Consider the following 6,000-nt stretch of genomic DNA (forward strand, 5'->3'; position numbering starts at 1 on the left):
ATCTTCCAGGCTCAAAAAAACAGCAAACAAAAATACCCCCACATAAGTTATTTTGAAACACCAGTCTCATGCTTTCAGGGCCTGACCCATGATTTCTGAATGCTTTGGGGTTGGTAGTACTGTTCGCAGGAGTTTTATTCCTTACCACAGTGTAGAGCAAGAATGCAAAAATGTTAATAACCAGCTGTAATTGGAAACTTTTGTCAAAAATGACAATTTGGTGAAAACCAGAAACAAAATTTCACAATTTTTGGCAAACTTTATCTAACCACCTCTGTCATGAATCTTTCTTATTCCAAATCCCTTTTGTTTTTATTTGAGGTGTTGGGTATAGTAGTTGCAATGCAGAAAGAAACCGATCCAGAGGTTATTTTACACCCTTTTATTCAATTACACAGGTAAAAGACAGGCCCCCTTATGGAAACCTACCTGAAATAAAACTCTACCCCATCACAAGCAGTCTATGTGTTATATCACCTCTTTCATCTTCATGCCCTAATAACAAAAGCATGTTTTTTTGGAGAAAAATGTAGCAAGGCAAAGAGAAACAGGGCTCCCCACCAGCAGTGATGCTGTGCTGAAACCTCTTCCCTTGCTCCCCCTCTGAAACATCTAATTCATTTGATCCCTTCTCCATGCTGAGTCCCCTCAGTTTTCTCCAGCCACTGGAATTGCTTCTTGAAGGAGGAGACTGTTTTGGTGTTCCATGGCAGAGGCTGTGAGGGGGGACCTCCTCAGAGGGTAGGCAGAACATTGGTAATCTGACCTCTGTTTCAAAATTGTACCAGGATTAGGCCATCTTGCAGGGTGCTAGAGCCAAGGCTGCAGCCTGAGCCCAAACATCTACCCCACAATTAAATAGTCCCTTCAGCAGAGTCCCAGTCAGCTGGCAGTAGCTAGCCCTGGGTTTTCAATTGCACTGTAGACATAAGAGGCCCATCCCTAGAAGGAGACGGAGAAGACAGAGGCACATCCTGTTCCAGTCTCTGATACTGTCCCAAGAAGATCAAACACATAGGAGACAAGGTAGGGAAGCAAAAGGAGAAGTTGGCTATGCCACCATAACATGGACTCATACTTTTGAACCATTTCAAGGAAATCAAGACAAGCTTCCTCAATGAGCTTGTAATCAGAACAGAGCTCATTGGAATGCAATGAATGGTAGGTAAGGCACCAGGAAAGAATATGCACCTGCTCACTCCTTACTAGATAGGAAAAAAACATTGGCTCCTTCTTTAGTGTCCATGGCAAAAATCCTTAGGACTTAATTGTAAGCCCGCTTTCTCACCTCGTTATCCTTATTGCTCATCTGCGTGCAAAGGAGAGAGCTACCACTGCAGGGCTGTGACTCCCCCTCCAATGCAGGGAGCCAGAGAGTGGATTTGCAGGGGTGAGGAGCACAATAGAGCTAGCACAGAGTGGGAAATAAGTCATGCCAGCCCTTTATCTGGTACAGTTTATTTCCCCCTGGGGTAAAGGAGTGACAAGGACTGAATTATGATTATCTCCTAATTCGCTCTGTGGTTCTGGGTAGCACAGCCATGCACTCCCCCTTATTCAGACTTCATGGTAACTCTACTACAATCTAGATTGTAAATGAGTCTACAGAAATTATAACATTTTCAATAAAACATTTCTAATTAAAAGGATCCTCTGGATTTTGTTTTGTTTTGTTTTTGTAGTAAATTGAAAAATCCAGAAAAGGGTGCCCTTGGCCAATTCTTAGTTGGTGTTGTTTTCCTCGCTGGACAGTTCAAATACTGGGGGTGCATTTCCCCCCACATTCTTAGAATTTGTTTAATGGTTTTGGGTGGGTGGATTGAGTGAATACAATTGAAAGGAAGGAGGATTAAGAGAAAATGCAGAAAGACAAAGAGAACATGGGGAAAGTGATGGAGGGGAAGATTGAGAGAAACTGGGAAGATTTAATGACAACAAGGGGAAAGAATTTACAGAAAGAACGAGAATTGACAAAGTGATGAAAGCACATAGAAACTTTACATTCAGACCCCCAACACTATCAGACAGGCCCTGACAATAGACACTTTGAAGAGGATCAAAATACTGTGAAAAATAGCGGATCAGCAATTGTATTCATTTATAATATTTCTGGGAAAATCCCTTTGCACTTTCCATATGCTCGTGTGAGCTAAAATTCTGCTTCCAGAAGTACTGTAGGCAGGACTGTCATAAACAGATAGCTAAGGGTGAATGTCTCTTTTACCTGTAAAGGGTTAACAAACAGGGAACCAAACACATGACCAGGGGACCAATCAGGAGACAAGATACTTTCAAATCTCGGTGGAGAGAAGCCTTTGTTTGTGTTTTTTGGGTTTTGCTTTGTTCTCTCTGGGCTCTGAAAGTGACCACACGTACCTACAGGCTCTCTAATCTTCTATTCCAATTTAGTAAGTACAAAAGGTAGAAAGGCGGTTTAGTCTTTTTGATTGTTTTGCTTTATTTGCAAATGTGTATCTGGCTGGTAGGGGTCTAATGTGTATTTGGCTAAAAGTATTTTAAATTGTATTTCTGCTGGACAAGGCTTTTTTCTCCAGTTTTTATAAGCTGACAGACCCTGTAATATTCCATCTTGAATTTACAGTGATTTTCTTTATTATTTTTTTCTTTTATTAAAAGTTTTGCTTTTAAGACCTGTCTGATTTTTCCCCTTGTTGAGGCTCAAGGGAATTGAATCTGTACTTAACAGGGAAGGAGAAGGGAGGGGAGGAGAAAGGGGGGGAACCCATCTGATTTCTCTGTGTTGTGATTCAAGGAGTTTGAATCACGGTGATCTCCTAGTGTACCCAGGGTGGGAACGATCTGGGAGGAAGAAAGGAGAAGGGGGAATCCCTTTGTTTAGATTCACGGAGCTTGAATCTGTATATCTCTCCAGGAGCCCAGGGAGGGAACACCTGGAGGGAAGGAGGGGGAAGGGAAATGGTTTATTCCCATTTGTTGTGAGACTCAAGGAATTTGGGTCTTGGGGGTCCCCAGGGAAGAGTTTGGGGGAGACCAGAGTTTATCAGGCACTCTACCCTAAGTCCTGATTGGTGGCAGCACTACAGGATCTAAGCTGGTAATTAAGCTTAGGGGAATTCATGCTAGTACCCATATTTTGGATGCTAAGGTTCAGAATTGGGAATTATACTATGACATGGTGTGCAGCATTGGGATAAGAATTGAAAAGCCAGTAAGATTATTATTTTTCTTTTTTCTCTGCTAGCTTCTTATAAGCAGAGAAAAGAGGTTTTTTAAAAGCAAGTCTGCAGGGTTTTTTTTTCTTTCTCTCTTCCTTCTGAGTACACTGAAGGCAGAGAGATTAAGGTTTAACAAGGGTCTTTTGTTAAACAAAGCAGGCTTGAGTGGTCAGCAACAGACACCAGCAGAACACATTTGCATATCAAAGGGTTTTCTTTTGTTTTAATTTAAACGCGAAAAATTAGGTAAAAGAAGTTAAAAAAGGCACTGTTGCTAGGCAAACCCAAGGAGGCAACAAAGAAGCAGCAGTTCAGGCAATAAACCAGAAGAGGGCACCCCAACACCAAAAAAGCAGGAAACATGACTTCCAGGGCAAAGCTGGATGCAGAGGCACAAATCAAAGACGCAGACCACAGGTGAGACATGGAAAAAAAACTACAAGAGATGGAGCTGAGAGAAAGAGAAAAAGAGGCTGCCCACAGGAGAGAGCTGGAAATAAAAGAGAAAGAGTTGGAACTCCAGAGGGAGGCCCACCGGCAGGCCCTGGAATTAGCGCAGGCTAGGCAGCATGCTCCAGTCAACCCTAACAATCCTTCTCCAGTTACTGTTCTACATCCCAAGAAATTTCCCACCTACAAGGCAGGTGATGACACTGAGGCCTTCTTGGAAAATTTTGAAAGAGCCTGCCTTGGGTACAACATCTCTGAAGACCAGTACATGATAGAACTGAGGCCACAGCTTAGTGGACCTTTAGCAGAGGTGGCGGCTGAAATGCCTAAAGAGAACATGAACGATTATAAACTTTTTCAAACCAAGGCCAGATACAGAATGGGAATAATACCTGAGCATGCCCGTCGGCGGTTCAGAGCCCTAAAATGGAATCCATATGTGTCATTCCCCCAACACGCCTGCCACATTGCAAAGAATTATGAGGCCTGGATATCAGGAACAAAGGTTAACAATATGGACGAGCTGCACCTCCTGATACAAATGGAGCAGTTCTTAGATGGTGTTCCTGAGGAAATAGAGAGGTACATCCTAGATGGGAAGCCCAAAACGGTAACCAAGGCGGGGGAGATTGGAGCCAAATGGATGGAAGTGGCAGAAAAGAAAAAAGCTACTGTCAAGGGGAGCAAATACCCCAGGGGACACACCGACAATAAACCCTATAACCGAGGGCAACCCAAGACCCCACCTACAACCCAAGGGAAGCCACAGACGCCCTATTCTCCCACCTCACCAGTCTCCAGTAACCCACCTCGGCCCAGTGACCAGTCAGCTGGGCGATGCTTTAAATGTAATGAACTGGGACATATAAAGGCCAACTGCCCAAAAAACCCCAACCGAGTGCAGTTCATTACACCACTATCACACCAAAGATCCCTAGGCCCAGATGCCTTTCAAATACCCTTGGAGCGAAGGGAAATTTTGAGAGTGGGCGGAAAGAAGGTTACTGCGTGGAGAGACATGGGGGCACAAGTGTCAGCTATCCACCAATCCTTCGTCGACCCCAAATTCATCAACCCAGAGGCCCAAGTGACAATTTACCACTTCATGTCACAAGCTGTAGACTTGCCTACAGCTGAACTGCCTGTCCAGTACAAAGGCTGGTCAGGAATGTGGACTTTTGCAGTTTATGACAATTATTCCATCCCCATGCTGCTGGGGGAAGACTTGGCCAACCAGGTGAAGTGGGCCAAGAGAGTGGAATGGTTACACGCAGCCAAACCAGGCAAGCTTCCAGACCCATTCCTGTTCCTGAGCCATCCACAGAGGCCCCGTCTGTGTTACCAGAGACCCAGACAGAGGTAGTGGACCCGGATCCCCTGCCAACGACTAAAACAGCCACAGTGACTCCAGTCCCAGACCCGAAACTGGAAAAGCAACCAGCACCAGCGCCAGCAATTGCAAACCAATCTTCAACCCCAAACCCAGAGGGCGCCAGCGAGCCTAAACCAGCTGAAGCAGCAGACAACCACACCCAAGAGGCTCAGCCAGAGACTGAAATACCCCCTGGTGCACCAGCGGTTCACCAGCAACGAAAACAACCCCATCACCTACATCGCTTCCAGAGGGACCAAGCCCAAGTCCACAGTCTAAGGAAGAACTGGTGTTTCCAGCTTCAAGGGAACAGTTCCAGACTGAGCAGGAAGCAGATGACAGCCTTCAGAAAGCTTGGGCGGCGGCACGGAGCACCCCACCGCCTCTCAGCTCTTCTAATCGATCCCGGTTTGTTGTAGAACAAGGACTTTTATACAAGGAGACTCTTTCTGGTGGACACCAGGAAGACTGGCATCCGCAAAAACAGTTGGTGGTTCCAGCTAAGTACAGGGAAAAGCTCTTAAGCTTAGCCAATGATCATCCCAGTGGCCATGCTGGGGTGAACAGAACCAAAGACCAGTTGGGGAAGTCCTTCCACTGGGAGGGGATGGGTAAGGACGTTGCCAAGTATGTCCGGTCTTGTGAGGTGTGCCAAAAAGTGGGGAAGCCCCAAGACCAGGTCAAGGCCCCTCTACAGTCACGCCCCATAACTGAGGTCCCATTTCATCGAGTAGCTGTGGATATTCTGGGTCCTTTCCCAAAAAAGACACCCAGAGGAAAGCAGTATGTACTGACTTTCGTGGACTTTGCTACCCAATGGCCGGAAGCAGTAGCTCTAGGCAACACCAGGGCTAAAGCTGTGTGCCTGGCCCTAACAGACATTTTTGCCAGGGTAGGTTGGCCCTCCGACATCCTTACAGATTCAGGATCTAATTTCCTGGCAGGGACCATGAAAGAACTGTGGGAAACTCATGGGGTGAA

The sequence above is a fragment of the Gopherus evgoodei genome, chromosome 1, assembly GCF_007399415.2.
Source record: "Gopherus evgoodei ecotype Sinaloan lineage chromosome 1, rGopEvg1_v1.p, whole genome shotgun sequence".
Classification (NCBI taxonomy): Eukaryota; Metazoa; Chordata; order Testudines; family Testudinidae; genus Gopherus; species Gopherus evgoodei.